This window comes from Lynx rufus, unplaced genomic scaffold (genome assembly GCF_022079265.1).
Source record: "Lynx rufus isolate CCGP_SWC_20201006 ecotype Redwood Valley unplaced genomic scaffold, mLynRuf1.p SCAF_11, whole genome shotgun sequence".
Taxonomy (NCBI): Eukaryota; Metazoa; Chordata; class Mammalia; order Carnivora; family Felidae; genus Lynx; species Lynx rufus.
Window position 1 is genome coordinate 68,043,856 of NW_025814825.1, and position 15,157 is coordinate 68,059,012.

Here is a 15,157-nt window from a genome sequence, read left to right on the forward strand (position 1 = left end):
AGCGTGTGAGGTCACCACCTGCTCATCCAGGAGGGGTCCAGCAGCATGGTCTTCGTGTCGTGGAGCACGTGTGGCACACATCCCTTCCAAGGGGCACATAATGGCACGTGTGGGACCCCGGGGTCCTCCGGGGGTGCGTGGGCACGGCCTCGGGCCCGGAGGGTCACTCTCAGGCTTGTTCCGGAACGAGCAGGAGCCAGCCTGGTCCCAGTCCTGCTCCCGGGACGCCCCGAGGGCTTACGTGAGCTCCAACCCAAGCATGCGCTTTGGGACCTGCAGTCCCTGGGGCTCGAGCCGCGGTTCACAGCTGGTGCGGAAGCCCTCAGGCTGAGCACATGGTGCTCAGGAAAGTGCTGAACACGCCGCCCTTGCCTTTGACTGCTTGGCGAGGACCGTGCACGACCACAGCCTTAAAGGTCGCCCGTAGCGAGGTGACGGTGAACGCATGCGTCACAGCGGCACACGCCCCTCTGGAAACACGCTGTCCAGGGTCCCCGGAAATGCCCCACCCACATCCGTCCCCGTAGCGTGTCCCCGGTGAGCCAGCCAGTGGCTCTGTGGCCTGCCCTACGGTGTTCGCGGCAGGGTGGTTCTGCCAGGCTTTGGAAGGACGCTCGGTGCCCCCAGAGCTGCGAGCGGGTCCTACCGGTAGGGAGGGCAGACACAGCTGCCCTCAGTGACCTCCAGGGCCTGGGCGGAGCTCCGGGTGCTCACCGTGGGGCATCCTTAGCTCGGGGCTGGCCGGGGCTGAAGGCAGGGGACACACCACACGGCAGCCCCCTCGAGGGGGGGCAGACGGCCCTAAAGGTGTGCAGACACAGAGCCCAGAGAGAAGCAGGCCTCCTCTCCGCCCCGTCGTCCAGCCTCCCGGCTGCCCGGGCATCGGGGAGGGAGTTCTGGAATGCTCGTCAAAGTGGGAAAATGTATGAGACGGGCCTCGGGCTGGGCTGTCACAGCAGGCAGGAACAGTAGGTCTGACATCCTGATGTCCCGTGAGAGGTGGTCCCTGACGGCCGAGGCAGCCGGAGGGGCTGGGGCCACAGTGTCACCGTGAGTTTGCCCAGCCGAGTGACACGATGCCCACGCATCATGCATCCTGGGTGACGTTAGCCTTTATCACCGGTGGACAACACCTCTCAGGCTCTGCACCAAAGACGTGTTGTTCGTGCCCGGTGAACGCACTGGGGAGAGGCACCTGAGACCGCAAGGGTGCTGTTTCTCCAGAAGCTTCTGGGCACAGACTTTGGCGGCGGTCAGCGGGCCTTGCCGCAGCCGTAGGATGTTGCGGTGCTGCTGCGGGCTTCCTGTGCCCCATTCCTGCTGTTTTTGTTTTTTTTTTTTATTTTTAATTTATTTTTAACGTTTTATTCATTTTTTTTTAAATTTTTTTTTCAACGTTTATTTATTTTTGGGACAGAGAGAGACAGAGCATGAACGGGGGAGGGGCAGAGAGAGAGGGAGACACAGAATCGGAAACAGGTTCCAGGCTCCGAGCCATCAGCCCAGAGCCTGATGCGGGGCTCGAACTCACGGACCGCGAGATCGTGACCTGGCTGAAGTCGGACGCTTAACCGACTGAGCCACCCAGGCGCCCCCCATTCCTGCTGTTTATTCCCGCTGTTCCCTTCTTTGTCCAGCGATCCGGGTCGGGATATTTATTCTGGGGGCTACAGTCCAGCGCCATCACTGCTTATCTTCCTGTCGGGTTGTCCCGGCCACTGAGCGCTCGTCCAGGCAGCTCCTGTGTCCTGTTGATGCGCCCCGTGTGCTGCTTGAGCACATGCCTTACTTTCTGCACATGCCTCCTTTTATTTCTGCACCTACCCACCATCTGTCTACCGTCTATCATGTGTGAATGTATGTATGTATGTATGTATATGTCTGTCTTGTCCGTTTGTCCATCATCCATCCATCCATCCATCCATCATCTATCCATCCATCCATCCATTCATCCATGTGCTTATCTATCATCTATCTGTCTGTCCATCCGTCCATCCATCCATCCATCCACCTATCCATCTATCGTCTATCTCTCCATCATCCATCCATCAGTCTGTCTATCACTCATCTATTTATCTATCATCAATCATCTATCACCTGTCTATTATAAAACCATGAGTTCATAAGGATACCTCCAGTTCTAGGTTAACACTTCAACATCCATCTGGCCTCCCCCCATCATCTGTGACTCCTTTCTTTGGCTCTGGCTGTATACACTCTGTGTGCTCACTGGCTCAGCCCCAGCGTACACACGGAGTAGCTGCAGAATTGCTAACCTGTACAGCCTGTGAGAAACGGGTTGACCGACGAGGGTGCCTTTGTGCACAGCTGCCTGTCTCTGTAGCTTGTACTATCCAGACAAAATAGTGTTTTCCCACATAACTTAGCCCTTTTCTTTCCCATCTCTTCCCCATAGGCCTGTGCCGTCCATTTGTCCGCGGTTAGTTCATGTGTCGCGGCTTGGGTTCCATTTGGGCTTCCCCACAGAGTGGTCTGTGTTTTATTTACACGCTGTAAAGGTCACCGTGCTGTACAGATCTCTGGGCTTGGGCACGCACGTGTGCCCGCCACAATCCGATACGGGATGCTGCCACCAACCCTCAAACTCCCTCTTGTGCCCTCTGCATTCACCCCCCCAACCCCACCCCCTCCACCTGTCACCCCCACCCCCACCCCCACCCCTACCCCTCAGCGTCGGACCTAAGAAAACTGCCTGATTCAAAATCACAAGCGTTTGCTCCCGTGTTTCCTTCTAGAATCTTGTGGCTTGGTGTCTGGCATCATACCCGGGACTGGTTCCAAGTCCGTTTTCACACACCGGGAAGGAACCGTCTGGGTCGAAGCACGAGTTTTGCCTGTGGTGTCCCACCCCCTGCTTCTCCCCTCCCCTCTTTTGGTCAAAATCCCTCTGCTTGTCTGGTCCCAGTCCTGCCCTGCGGTCAGCCCTGTCCTGGCTGGAGTGTCCTCCCCAGCTCCGAGTCAGCTCACGCCAGGAGGCGGGGACAGTGTGCTGCTAGCTGCTGTCCCCGCACTGGCCGCAGCCCGGTCCTCACTGGTTCCTGGGGCTGGGGAGCAGGCCTGACGTGCGTGACATTAGCTGTCAGCAGACCCGGATTTACAGCTGCCGGCGAGCAGCCTGGTGGCGGGTCCTTTATGCGCCGTGGCGTCCCAGGTGGCGCACGAAGGGTGATGGCGTCGTGCTGGAGAGGCTGCTTCTGTTCACAGCGAGCAGGAACCCTCGTGCGAAATATCTGTAGTTTCTTCATTACAATTCAATGGAATTTTCTTCTTCATTCATGTGTATTGTTTTATTAATTAATTTACCTTTTATGGAGCAAAAGGTAGGCTATTTTCCCTCGCAGAAGGTTCACCCAAACGTGAGCAACTAGCTTTTTGTGAGTCTTTTCTTCCCAGGGGTGGAGGCTGGGTTCAGAGGAGCGCTATCCTCAGGCACCGCCTGTCCCGTCTTGAGGGCACCGAAGGGCCCTGCCCGGCACCTGCCTTGTTCCGGCCGGGCCCCCGTCCCCGGGGGCAGCCAGCCCTCCAGGGGGCTTCCTCGGCCTGGGCTCCCACCCCAGGTGGTGATGAGGAGGGGTCAGAGGCTGCGGTCAGACGTGTGCCTGTCTGATGGCAGGCGACAAGCCCGTGCAGCCTCCCACTCACGTGAAGCCACGGTGTTCGTGCCACGTTTGTGTGCACAGGAGCCAGCTTGGAGGCCGCTGCCGGTGCACAGAGCTGCGTTAGTCCCGACACTGGCCCCTGCCACACTCTTGCCCCTGGTCCGGGAGTGGCCCGGTAGCCATTCTGTTTGTCCTCTGACCTCTAACCGCGGACCCCCGACGCATCACCAGCCCCTTTCTCCCGAGGTAACTGCCATCTGGGACCGGGGGCAGCGTCCCTGTGCAGAGCTTTGTGGCAGACACGTGGGTTTCTGACAGGTATGATTTTTGTTGTTTTGTAAGTCTTTGGAAAAGGAGGCGTCACGTGTGCTTTTGGAGGCACTCTTTACCCTTGCTATCCTTGCGCTAAGATTCACCCCCGCCGTGTTTTGTGTGCGACTACTGGTTGGTGCTGGGACCTCTTCCTGGCACCTGACGCCCTTCTGGTGGATGCTTGGGCCTTCTTTTGTGAAGCCCGTCAGTGTGCTGACGCAGGAGCTGCCTCGGGTGTCGCCGGGCCATCCGAACGCAGCTCAGCCTCGGGAGGCACGCAGGACTCTCCTCCGGTCACAGTCACGGCGTCCAGAGCACACTGTTTGGCTCTCGCTTAGAATTCTGTGTTTACCTTAGGGCCTAAGGTGTTCTCTAACTTCGCTAGATTTGCCCACGGCCTCAGGCAGAAATTGAATAGCTGGCTTGAAGCCAACGGTGTCCCCTCCCCCTTTTTATCGCTCCGTCGCCTCCTCCATTCTTTCCAGCCAGCAGCTCACGCCTGTGGCCAGCTGCCCGGTGATCCGAAAATGTCACCATCTCGGTGACAGCAGTGATGGATCTTCTCGCTAGCGTGACCGTGAAGCCGTTAATAAGAGATGCCGCTATTAGAGAAGTCATAGTTAGAATCCCCTCCGGGGCTGTGAGGGCGGCTGCCTGTGACCCCCATAAGAAGCAAAACCGAGACCCGCTGGAGCACAGGCAGAAAGTCCATGCGGTGCGTGAGTCCACGCACGTGCCTGTGCACTGAATGTGCGGTATGTGTGTGCATCTGTGCGTTTAGTAGTGTCTGTGTGTGTGCAGCCCTGTGCATTTGGGTGTGTGTGTGCACGTGTGTGCATTTGGGTGTGTGTCTGGATGTCTGTGCATTTGGGTGTGTGTGTGTGCACGTGTGTACATTTGGGTGTGTCTGGATGTCTGCATTTGGGAGTGTGTGTGTGCACGTGTGTGCATTTGGGTGTGTGGATGTCTGTGCATTTGGGTGTGTGTGTGCACGTGTGTGCATTTGGATGTGTCTGGATGTCTGCATTTGGGTGTGTGTGTGCACGTGTGTGCATTTGGGTATGTCTGGGTGTCTGCATTTGGGGGGTTGTGTGTGTGCACGTGTGTGCATTTGGGTGTATGTCTGGATGTCTGTGCATTTGGGCGTGTGTGTGCACGTGTGTGCATTTGGGTGTGTGGATGTCTGTGCATTTGGGTGTGTGTGTGTGCACGTGTGTACATTTGGGTGTGTCTGGATGTCTGCATTTGGGAGTGTGTGTGCACGTGTGTGCATTTGGGTGTATGTCTGGATGTCTGTGCATTTGGGTGTGTGTGTGCACGTGTGTGCATTTGGGTGTGTGGATGTCTGTGCATTTGGGTGTGTGTGTGTGCACGTGTGTACATTTGGGTGTGTCTGGATGTCTGCATTTGGGAGTGTGTGTGCACGTGTGTGCATTTGGGTGTGTGTCTGGATGTCTGCATTTGGGAGTGTGTGTGTGCACGTGTGTGCATTTGGGTGTGTGTCTGGATGTCTGCATTTGGGTGTGTGTGTGCACGTGTGTGCATTTGGGTGTGTGTCTGGATGTCTGCATTTGGGAGTGTGTGTGTGCACGTGTGTGCATTTGGGTGTGTGTCTGGATGTCTGTGCATTTGGGGGGTTGTGTGTGTGCACGTGTGTGCATTTGGGTGTATGTCTGGATGTCTGTGCATTTGGGTGTGTGTGTGCACGTGTGTGCATTTGGGTGTATGTCTGGATGTCTGTGCATTTGGGTGTGTGTGTGCACGTGTGTGCATTTGGGTGTATGTCTGGATGTCTGCATTTGGGAGTGTGTGTGTGCACGTGTGTGCATTTGGGTGTGTGTCTGGATGTCTGCATTTGGGAGTGTGTGTGTGCACGTGTGTGCATTTGGGTGTGTGTCTGGATGTCTGCATTTGGGAGTGTGTGTGTGCACGTGTGTGCATTTGGGTGTGTCTGGATGTCTGCATTTGGGTGTGTGTGTGCATGTGTGTGCATTTGGGTGTGTCTGGATTCTGCATTTGGGTGTGTGTGTGTGCACATGTGTACATTTGGGTGTGTCTGGATGTCTGCATTTGGGGGGTTGTGTGTGTGCACGTGTGTGCATTTGGGTGTGTTTGGATTCTGCATTTGGGTGGGTGTGTGTGTGCACGTGTGTACATTTGGGTGTGTCTGGATGTCTGCATTTGGGTGTGTGTGTGCACGTGTGTGCATTTGGGTGTGTGTCTGGATGTCTGTGCATTTGGGGTGTGTGTGTGCACGTGTGTGCATTTAGGTGTGTGTCTGGATGTCTGTGCATTTGGGTGTGTGTGTGTGTGCACGTGTGTGCATTTGGGTGTGTGTCTGGATGTCTGTGCATTTGGGTGTGTGTGTGTGTACGTGTGTGCATTTGAGTGTGTGGATGTCTGCATTTGGGAGGTTGTGTGTGTGCACGTGTGTGCATTTGGGTGTATGTCTGGATGTCTGTGCATTTGGGTGTGTATGTGTGTGTGCACGTGTATGAATTTGGGTGTGTCTGGATGTCTGCATTTGGGTGTGTGTCTGGATGTCTGCATTTGGGGGTGTGTGCACGTGTGTGCATTTGGGGGTGTGGATGTCTGCATTTGGGTGTGTGTGTGTGCACGTGTGTGCATTTGGGTGTGTCTGGATATCTGCATTTGGGTGTGTGTGTGCACGTGTGTGCATTTGGGTGTGTGTCTGGATGTCTGCATTTGGGTGTGTGTGTGCACATGTGTGCATTTGGGTGTGTGTCTGGATGTCTGTGCATTCGGGTGTGTGTGTGTGTTCACATCTGTGTGTGTGCACGTCTGTGCAGTGTGTGTGTGTGTGTGTGTGTGTGTGTGTGTGCATGCCTATGCATTTTGGGGGGTGTCGTCAGGCGGAGGCCTGGGACCCTGTACACCCACACCAAGCAGGGAGACTGGCCACATGGAGTGCATACAGTACGTGTGTGAGGGCAGGCAGCCTTCTCTCCAAGAGGGACGGGGAGGCACTGGCTTCTGAATGTCCTCTGGCCATTGCCGGAGGGCACGGCCCTGGTCCTGGTGACTTCTGGGCTGATGTGAACTGGGGGGTCCTGGGTGCTCAGGTGGTTGGAAGGCGGGGATGTGCTCATTACCAGCCCTCGCTGGTCCCTGCAGCATGAACACAGCACTGGAGGTGTCCTGCCCTGCCCCCACCTCTGGAGTTACCTCCCCCCCCCACCGCGTCCCCAGGGATGGCCCCTCACCGCAATGGTTCCCCGATAACCAGGCGTAGGGGCTTGTGGGGGGCTGCGGAGAGGACCACGGGCCCCATCTCTCCTGCGGCCAGCCGTGGTGAACGGGGGAAGCCTGGCACCTGGGGACTGGGTGCTTCGTCACCCTGCACCTGTGTCCCCGCTGTCCTGAGCCGCAGCCTTGTCTTCTCGTGTGCTAAGAGCTCAGTGGTGTGGGCTGCGGGGACACCACCCTCGGGTCAGTGAGGGCCCAGCCGGCCACAGCTGGTCGGCGCTCTGGGCTGAGGACCAGGACGCACATCCCTGAAGCAGCCTGGCGTGGCCTTCTCTGCAACGGGCCTCGGGAGCCACAGACGCGCAGAGGCCACAGGGGCTTAGCGGGGCCGCGGGGTCCAGGCAGGAAGGCGGTGAGAGGCAGGGTGGGCTGTGGGGCTGCAGGGGCGCCTTCCCCATCAGGGTAAGGGCAGGTGGGGGATCCAGGGACCACGGTGCCCTGACGCTCGCCTCCCGAGCCAGCGGGGCCCCGCTGCCCTCGCTGCCTCCTCCGGCTCCTCCACGGACTGAACGGCCCTGGAATCTGCCCTTCTGACGAGTCCCGGGGATGCTGAGGCCACGGGCTGTGGGACCCGGGGGCCCGCTTTGAGACTGTTGAGTCCCCGATGGGCAGGAGCCTCCACAGGCACTGTTGCCCCCCCCCGCCACCCAGGATTGGGGTCGTGAGTGGACCTCGTATCTTGGCGCGGTGTTGTGCTTATTGTGGTGGCTCTGGGATTTCAATGTTCTCCGAGCCCCTTTCCAGCCGCACCAGCCACGTCCGTCTGTGTGGGGTTCTGGGGGAGCTGTGGCTGCCGTCAGGAAACTTGGCGACTGCTCCGGGGCCAGCAGGCTGGGTCCGGGCCCTGCTGCTGCCCTGAGTCATGCGGCCACAGCAGGTGAGGTGACCGGTGTCCACCTCGGCCTCCCTAAGCTATGGAAGGTTAGTCCGGAAATGCGTCGTTCTGGCCGGGTTCCCCGGAGAGACAGAGCCGGTAGAACATACGTGTCTCTATCCCGCCTGTCATAGAGAGGGGATTCTTGAAAGGAATTGGAGGCCGAGAAGTCCACAGACCCAGGAGGGCCGCCTGTGTGTCTGCAGCCCGAGGCAGAAGGTCCGAGAACCGGGAGAGCCGATGGTACAGATTCCTGTGCAGGACTGTGGCCGGGAAAAGGCCGACCTCCTAGCTCACGGTCGGGCAAGAGGTTTCCCTCTTCTTCAGCCTTGTTGTTCTATTCAGGCCTTCGACTGATTGGATGAGACCCACCTGCATTGGGGCCGCCGGTCTGCCTGTCGCTTCAAATGCTAACCTCACCCGGGAGCACCCACACGGACCCACCCAGGATAATGTTGGCAAACGTCTGGGCCCCCCGAGGCCCATCAAGGTCACGCGTGAACTTCACCATAGCATTCAAGGGTCCTGGGGCACGTCCTCACCTGGGCCTGCTGTGTGAAGCGGCCGCTGCCTTTCTTAAATGTTTACTAAGCAGCCCCGGAGTGAGAGCCGGAGGAGGGCCCAGAGCAGGGCGCGGTGTGGGTGTGGATGAATCCGGAGGGGAGGACCGGCCCAGCCCCCGTGTGGGCCCCGCGGGGCTGCGCTGTGGGGCCGGGGAGGGCGGGCAGGGCACCATCCGCAGGGCGAGTGGGAAGGCCCTGCAGGACCCGGGGGTCCGGAAGCTTAGGTGGGTCTGGGTGAGGCCAGATGTTTCTTGATGTTTCCCCCAAACCAGAGCTTTGGGGAAAAAAGACCTTAGCCCCAAACAGTTAGTTTGGCCGATTTCTTTCTTTCTGGTTTGACAATGTTTGGCTACACTTTTCCAGACAAACAGAGCTTACGTGGAAAAGCTCTGTTTTTAGCCTATAAGCGGATGCTGTGTGTGTGCGCGCGCACGTGTGCGTGCGTGCGCGCGCGCGCGCGCGGGTCATCTGGGTCTGCGGCACAGGAAGTAGGGGCGGGTTTGGGTTTGGGGGCAGAGAGGGAGGTTTGGGCTGCAGGGGGTTCTCCCGGCGGAGGGCACCCACCCTGTGTGGGGCCGAGTTTCCCTGTCTCGTGTGCGTTTCTGGAAACCCCAGCGAGGCGCGGGCCTGGGGCTTTCCCTCGGCGCCCACCATCTGCCGTTGGCTCCGAGCGCAGTGGGCTTCTCCGGCCCCAGGAAGCCGCCGTCTCCTTTGCCAAGAGCTTTCTGTTTCGCAACAGTCGAGATCCCGGTGAGAATTCCCGGCAAACACAGATGGCAGAGCCTGTTCCTCGTGCTCTGTTTTGACATTAATCAGATGCTGTTTCCTGATCCCATTTGCATGTGTTCCCAGTGGGCGTCACCCGTGGGGGTCCCGCTTCTGCAGCCGTTAGCGAGGCTGTGGGCCGGTGCCCACGCGGAAATGCCCTGCCGCCCCCGGCAGGGTGATGGTCCAGCCTGTCACCCTCTTGTCCTCGCCCTCTTCTGTTCATTTTGGAACTTAGGAAGTGACGGCTATTTGTGACTCTGACGGTCAGCTTACTCCTGTATCTTCTCCCTGGGCTTCAGCGCAGCCCAGTATGAAAATTGTGTCATAGCCTCTCCCTTCGGAAGGAAGGGCGGGCTGTGATGCTTGGTGCCCACCCTTGTCAGGACATCACCTCATCACAGGGCAGTCGTGTGCCCCGCAGCCTCCGCCCCCTGGGCTCTGAGCTGGTTGGGGTCTCACCCGCCCCACCGTGTGCCACGAGCCCCTCCGGTGTCCCACGTCTCTCCTGTCTCACCGTGCTAACCCATGTTACCATCAGCGTACTGGGCTCTTGTGATCGGTGGGGAGCCGCCCACGGCAGAAGTGTCCCCGACTTGCTCACTGCACCGTCCCCAGTGTGGCCCCAACATATACTCAGGCGGGGCCTGGCCCCAAGACGCACACAAATGAATGGTTGCCGCGTGAACCACCAAGTAAGTGAGCAGATGTCTCGTGGAGGCCGGGCACGGTGTCTGATCCGTCTTACGGCCTCACAGTCGACCTCGGTCCCTGGAAGTGGGAAGCAGTGTGTTCTGGGGGCCTCCAAGGATGCCCCTGTTCTCAGTGAGTCACTGGGGTTCTCGGGCCCAGCACACAGTGGTGCCCTGGCTAAGGTTCATTTCGGCAACGTAGGAAACGTGGCCGGATCTCGAGGGATCCATAAGCCCGTTTCTCTGCCTCCTGTGGGGACCACACAGAGCACACCCTTCCCCAGTGGTGAAGACGTGGCTATCCATCCGTGTGCACTGTCCGTCCCCCCGGAGAAGCCCCTTTGACGCTCAGAGTTCAGGTGTTCCGTGGAGGCTGCTCGTTTGGGGAGCCCACCCCTGTGCCGAAGCGTCAGGCCCTCAGAAGGAAACGGGTGTTTGCCATAAGTCACATCGTTTGTGCAAACGGTCAAGGCCACTCCACCGGCACAACCTTATGGCTCAGGGAGCGTCTCAAAAGCAGGCTCCCAGATGCCGGTCAAGGGCTGACCTCGCAAGCGGGCCCTCCTACCCACAGCGGTCTCGGCTCCTGCCGCAGACGCACCGGAGGCTCTGCACCGGCACCGGGCCAGGGGTTTGGGGGGGCGAAGAGCCCATGGGGCCGTGAGACCAAGGTCACACCCAGCGGGTGATCTCACCCTCACCTGCCTCGTGTCTTTTGTGGCTTCAGCCTGGATGAGCTCATGGGCTGGCTGTGAGGACAGTCCGGAAGTCAGGCCCGTGGTCAGAACAGGGAGGGATCAGGAACACCTTGTCTCCCAGAGGAGATGGGACTGGGGGGCAGAAGGCTCTTGGGAAGCCTGGAATCCTGAAGCAGAACCATGCCTCTGCGTGTGTGTGTGTGTGTGCCCACGCACGTGCGTGTGCCCCTGAGTGTGGGGGCGGAGTGTTGCAGTCACGGACAAGGACAGAAAGCCCCCCCCCCCCCCCGCTTCTGGACACAGTGGCAGCAAACAGAGTGTGTTAGCAAAGTCAGGCAGGACTGGCTCCGGGAAGAGGGTCCCGCGACCACAGGCAACCAGATGCCATTGTCCTGTTCCTCCACTTTGGGGAATGACTTTTTAGGACTCTGCACGTCATTCTCAACAAGATGTCTTCTGTGTTTGCAGGTGTGAGATGCATGCCACAGGCAGTTACCGGCATAGCTCAAGGGAAGCAGTACTGTGGTTGGGGGGCGGATGCTGGCGGGCAGGTGGTCAGGGCCCCTGGCCCTGGTCAGCCTGGGGTGTGACCTGAGGGAGCCCCTCTAAGCTCAGAACTTCAGACTTCAGTCTGCAAGGTGAAAAGGCCAGGCCGACCCTTTCACATCTCACATCCTAGAAACAGATGATTCGAGGGGAACCTACTTAGAAATGGATCCGGTTAACGTCACAAAGAACAGTGCTTCATTTCCATGGCCCTGAGATTCGCGCATAATGTGTGCCACGTGGGCAGGAAGTGTGTGTGATTCCCCCCGGTTTCCTTTGTCTCGTGCGTTGGGGGGAGGGGTCTTCCTACTAGAAGGTGGAAAACCCCAAATGCACAGAACCCTCTGCAGCCTCTCCTAGCCTAGGAACGTGTGGGCCCAGGGTCCCCCCCCCCTGCGAGTGTCCGTGCCCCTCATCGCCTCTCACCCCATTGATGCCGGTGCTGCCCCCGCCCTGCGGCTGATGTGGGGCCCACTCTCCTTGTGCAGAGAGGAGACCCGTTCCAAACATAAAAACGTAAAAGCTAATGAAGAAATGGAACCTAACAGAGGCCTGCTTTCTAAGTAACGAGATGAAATGGAAATCGGGCGGAAGCGTGGGCATCTGCCCGGGGCGTTTCGAGGCAGGTCCGAGGCCACGTCTGCACACAGCTTTGTGGGGCACCGGGACACGTCTCTGCGGCTCCCGCACCAGCCGCTGGAGTCTGACTGCGCCGTGTGGAGCCCGTGCCCGGGGCATCTCTCTGCCCCTTCCCACCGCCAGTGTAACCTCAGAGTGCCTCGGATGGCTCATGCTAGAATAAAGCTGTTGTTTTCCCTCTTTTCCAGGGAGGAAACAGCACGTCGATGAAGCTCCTTTGAAGCTTCCGTTCCTGCCTAGCGCTCTGGCCGCAGCCCAGGAACGTCTTCCAGCACTCGGAGCCAGCCCGACTCATGGGCGGAAGAGGCTCTTCCATCGACCCCACACCCTTGCTGGCCTGAGGTTGTCGCTCCCAGGGCTGAATTCGCAAGGTGTGTGTGTGTGCGCGCGCGTGCATGTGCGTGAGCCTCTGTGTGTGCGCACGTGCGTGCTCAACACGGAGACGAGATTTGGGCTCTTTTGAGGCACCTGGAAGTTTACGTGCTGCATAGTGACACCTGCAGCCGGGTGAGAGTGCGGCAAACACCGCGTAGAAGAAAAGCAGACTGTGTTTCCGAGGAGCGGAAGGGAGGGGTGACTGTGTTGTCTGCAAGTGTCAGGTTCATCTCATATTTGCGTCGGAAGACGCGTCCAAGCCTGGCGCAGATGACTGGCACCAGGCAGGGCTCGATTCCCTGGGAGAAATCGGGAGGAGGCTTACGGGATCGGACAGAGACACTCTTCTCTAGTGGGTGCAGGGTTTCTGCTGGGCAGCGTCCTATTAGTCAGACTTGTCCCGGGACACCCGTCCTTTCTGTGGTCATTAACGCACGGTTACTTACTCACTTGGACGAGATCCAGGGTGAGTCCGCTGCTTCTCTGGCTGAGCCTGATGTTGGGGTTTGAGGACCAAGCCTGAAAACTTGTTTCATTCTCCATGACTAGTGTTGCCTCGTTCTAATGGCCGCATCCCCTGGATACATTTGATGTGCCCAGAACCGAATGGCAAACGGCAGTCTTGAGCTAATAAACGCCCCTGTGGAGCTACGGATGAACTCCCAGATTGGGGCTGGGTGGAGGGTGTGACGCAGGCGTCCAGAAACTCTGTAGCGGCAAGCCCTGGGGGCGCTGCCGCCTCTGGTGCGGCCCCGCCCGCCCCAGTGGGTCCTGCCCAGGGACGGCAGCTGTGCGGGATGGCCGTTCAGGATCTAGCCACGTGCAGCTGAGACCCAACTTCGCCCGTGTCTATTTGGATCATCCCGATTTTGCATTTGTCTGGAGCACTTCATATTCCCTCCGCACACGTGCCAGACGTTCTTAACCACGGCTTTGTAGTTTCGAAAAGGGCAAACTAGGCAGGACAGAGAAGCATGTAGATGCGTGCCAATGCCTGTGAAGTTGTTTACATGTAAAAGGATGTAGCGAAAATGGCCCCGTTTTAATAATATCCCGTGTACCGAACCACATTTGTATCCTTGCCTGAAAGTCCCCATTGAGTCCCAATGTTAGTTCTTCTCTTTAGACGTCATTGTTTTTATTCGTGTATCCTGGGCACCTTCTTTTCACCTGATTACGAAATCCAGCATTTCAGGACTGGGCTTTTGCCAACAACAGAAAACAGGCGGGGGGTGGGGGGAGGCAAAAGTGGATACGAGCATTTGTCCCTGCTTCCCGCTAGTCCAGCGAGCATCCGAAGAATTCAAGCGTTTTAAAATAATGTGCTCTTTCTAAATCCTAGAGGATATCTTTTATGCTAAACCAGTGGGCTGGACTGAATTTGCTGAAAGTATCTGTGCCCTGTTGTCGCAAACCTCCTCAAACAGGAGAAGGGTGGGTGAATGCCACTCTCTCGTGGAACAAGGGGAGGGGTCAGAAGTTGCCAGAAATGTTTACTGTGCAACCAGGACGTGGACGTGCTGACAGTATAACAGCATCAACGCGATCCCGCTGTGTACACAACACCCAGAACCGCACAGATGTTTTCGTTGGTCTGAACTGGAAATCCACGTGAATCGCAGCCGTGTGTGTGCTGACACGGACGTGTGTGTGCACCTCATTTCCACGGTCTAGAGTCCCGCTGCTGAAGGACTGTGCTCTTCCTTAAAGTGCTCTGCCCCTGCAGAACCTGTAGCCTACAGGACACCCCGCGTGCCTTACACGGCTGTGCATACCACCCTGGTTGTCAGGAAGGAGGGTGTGTGGGAGTGGGTTTGGAGGCACTGTGACGTCCGTCTACATTTACCATCACCCCATCACTGAAACCTTAAGGTGGATTGTGTGTTTTAACACAGAAATGGATTTATATTTAGGCTCAGGAAAATCAAGTTGTAAATATATGTATCAAATCATATATTTGTTTACTGTATTTTAAAAAGCTTTACTGTACATTTATGCAAAAATGAGTTCGGACTTGTTTTATCATGGCATTATGCCAGCCAGTATGTGTTCTCTTACTAACCACATTCTAAACACGATATTCTTCTGTTCAGTGCTAAACAGTATTCACAGGCCTAAAATAGGTGCCTATGGTGGTCAAGTACAAAATTTTACACTTATTTTTGTATTGTGATTCCTATGATGTATACCAGAGAATTTTTACTCATTTGTAAATTATTGTACAGTTTTAATAAAAAATGTTTTAAATCTTAGAATATCAAAGTTACCCTCTTCCCACGGCATTAAAGTTTGGGCATATTGGCAGTGCTAGCCACTTCTGTGTCCCGTGTCCGTTCTCTGAAGGCAGTGTCACGTTCCACGCCGGGAAGGGAGCCTGGCCCTCCTGCGCACGGAGGAGCCAGGCATCTTACCTGCAGCCTTACCCTACCTCGTGGAGAATCACCTGGAAGACAGGCTCTGAAATCAGAGGTACCGGGCAGCACCGGGCTGAGGTCGGCCACCAGGGAGGCTTCTTCATGTAGCTGCTTATCAAGTGAGAACCAGAAGAGAAAATGTGAAAAGCTTAGGAAAGTAAGAGAATTTCTGCGAGTGAATGAGACTTGGCAACAGGTTTCACTTGCAGATGGCTTCACACAGGTGAGTAGAGGCTGGTTTTATTAATCACCCTGGGGGTGGGGGGGGGGTGTGGAAGCCAGAGATGTGGCAGGGGTGGGACAGGTGCTGATCTGGCTCCGTGGAAATGCTCCTGCCACACCAGCACGAGTGTCCTCGAGGTGACTCTCATGTCCAAACGTACATGTTGAAA

The 15,157-nt window shown here is 57.2% G+C and overlaps 1 protein-coding gene across 1 annotated transcript in view; it reads left to right on the forward strand.

Moving 5' to 3' along the window:
* JAKMIP3 (Janus kinase and microtubule interacting protein 3) overlaps positions 1-14,669 on the forward strand; it is a 119,357-nt gene extending 104,688 nt beyond the window's left edge. The window contains 1 exon segment of the mRNA XM_047073636.1: positions 12,165-14,669. The gene's annotated coding sequence lies outside the window, so the exon portion shown is untranslated.
* The last annotated feature ends 488 nt before the right edge of the window (positions 14,670-15,157 follow it).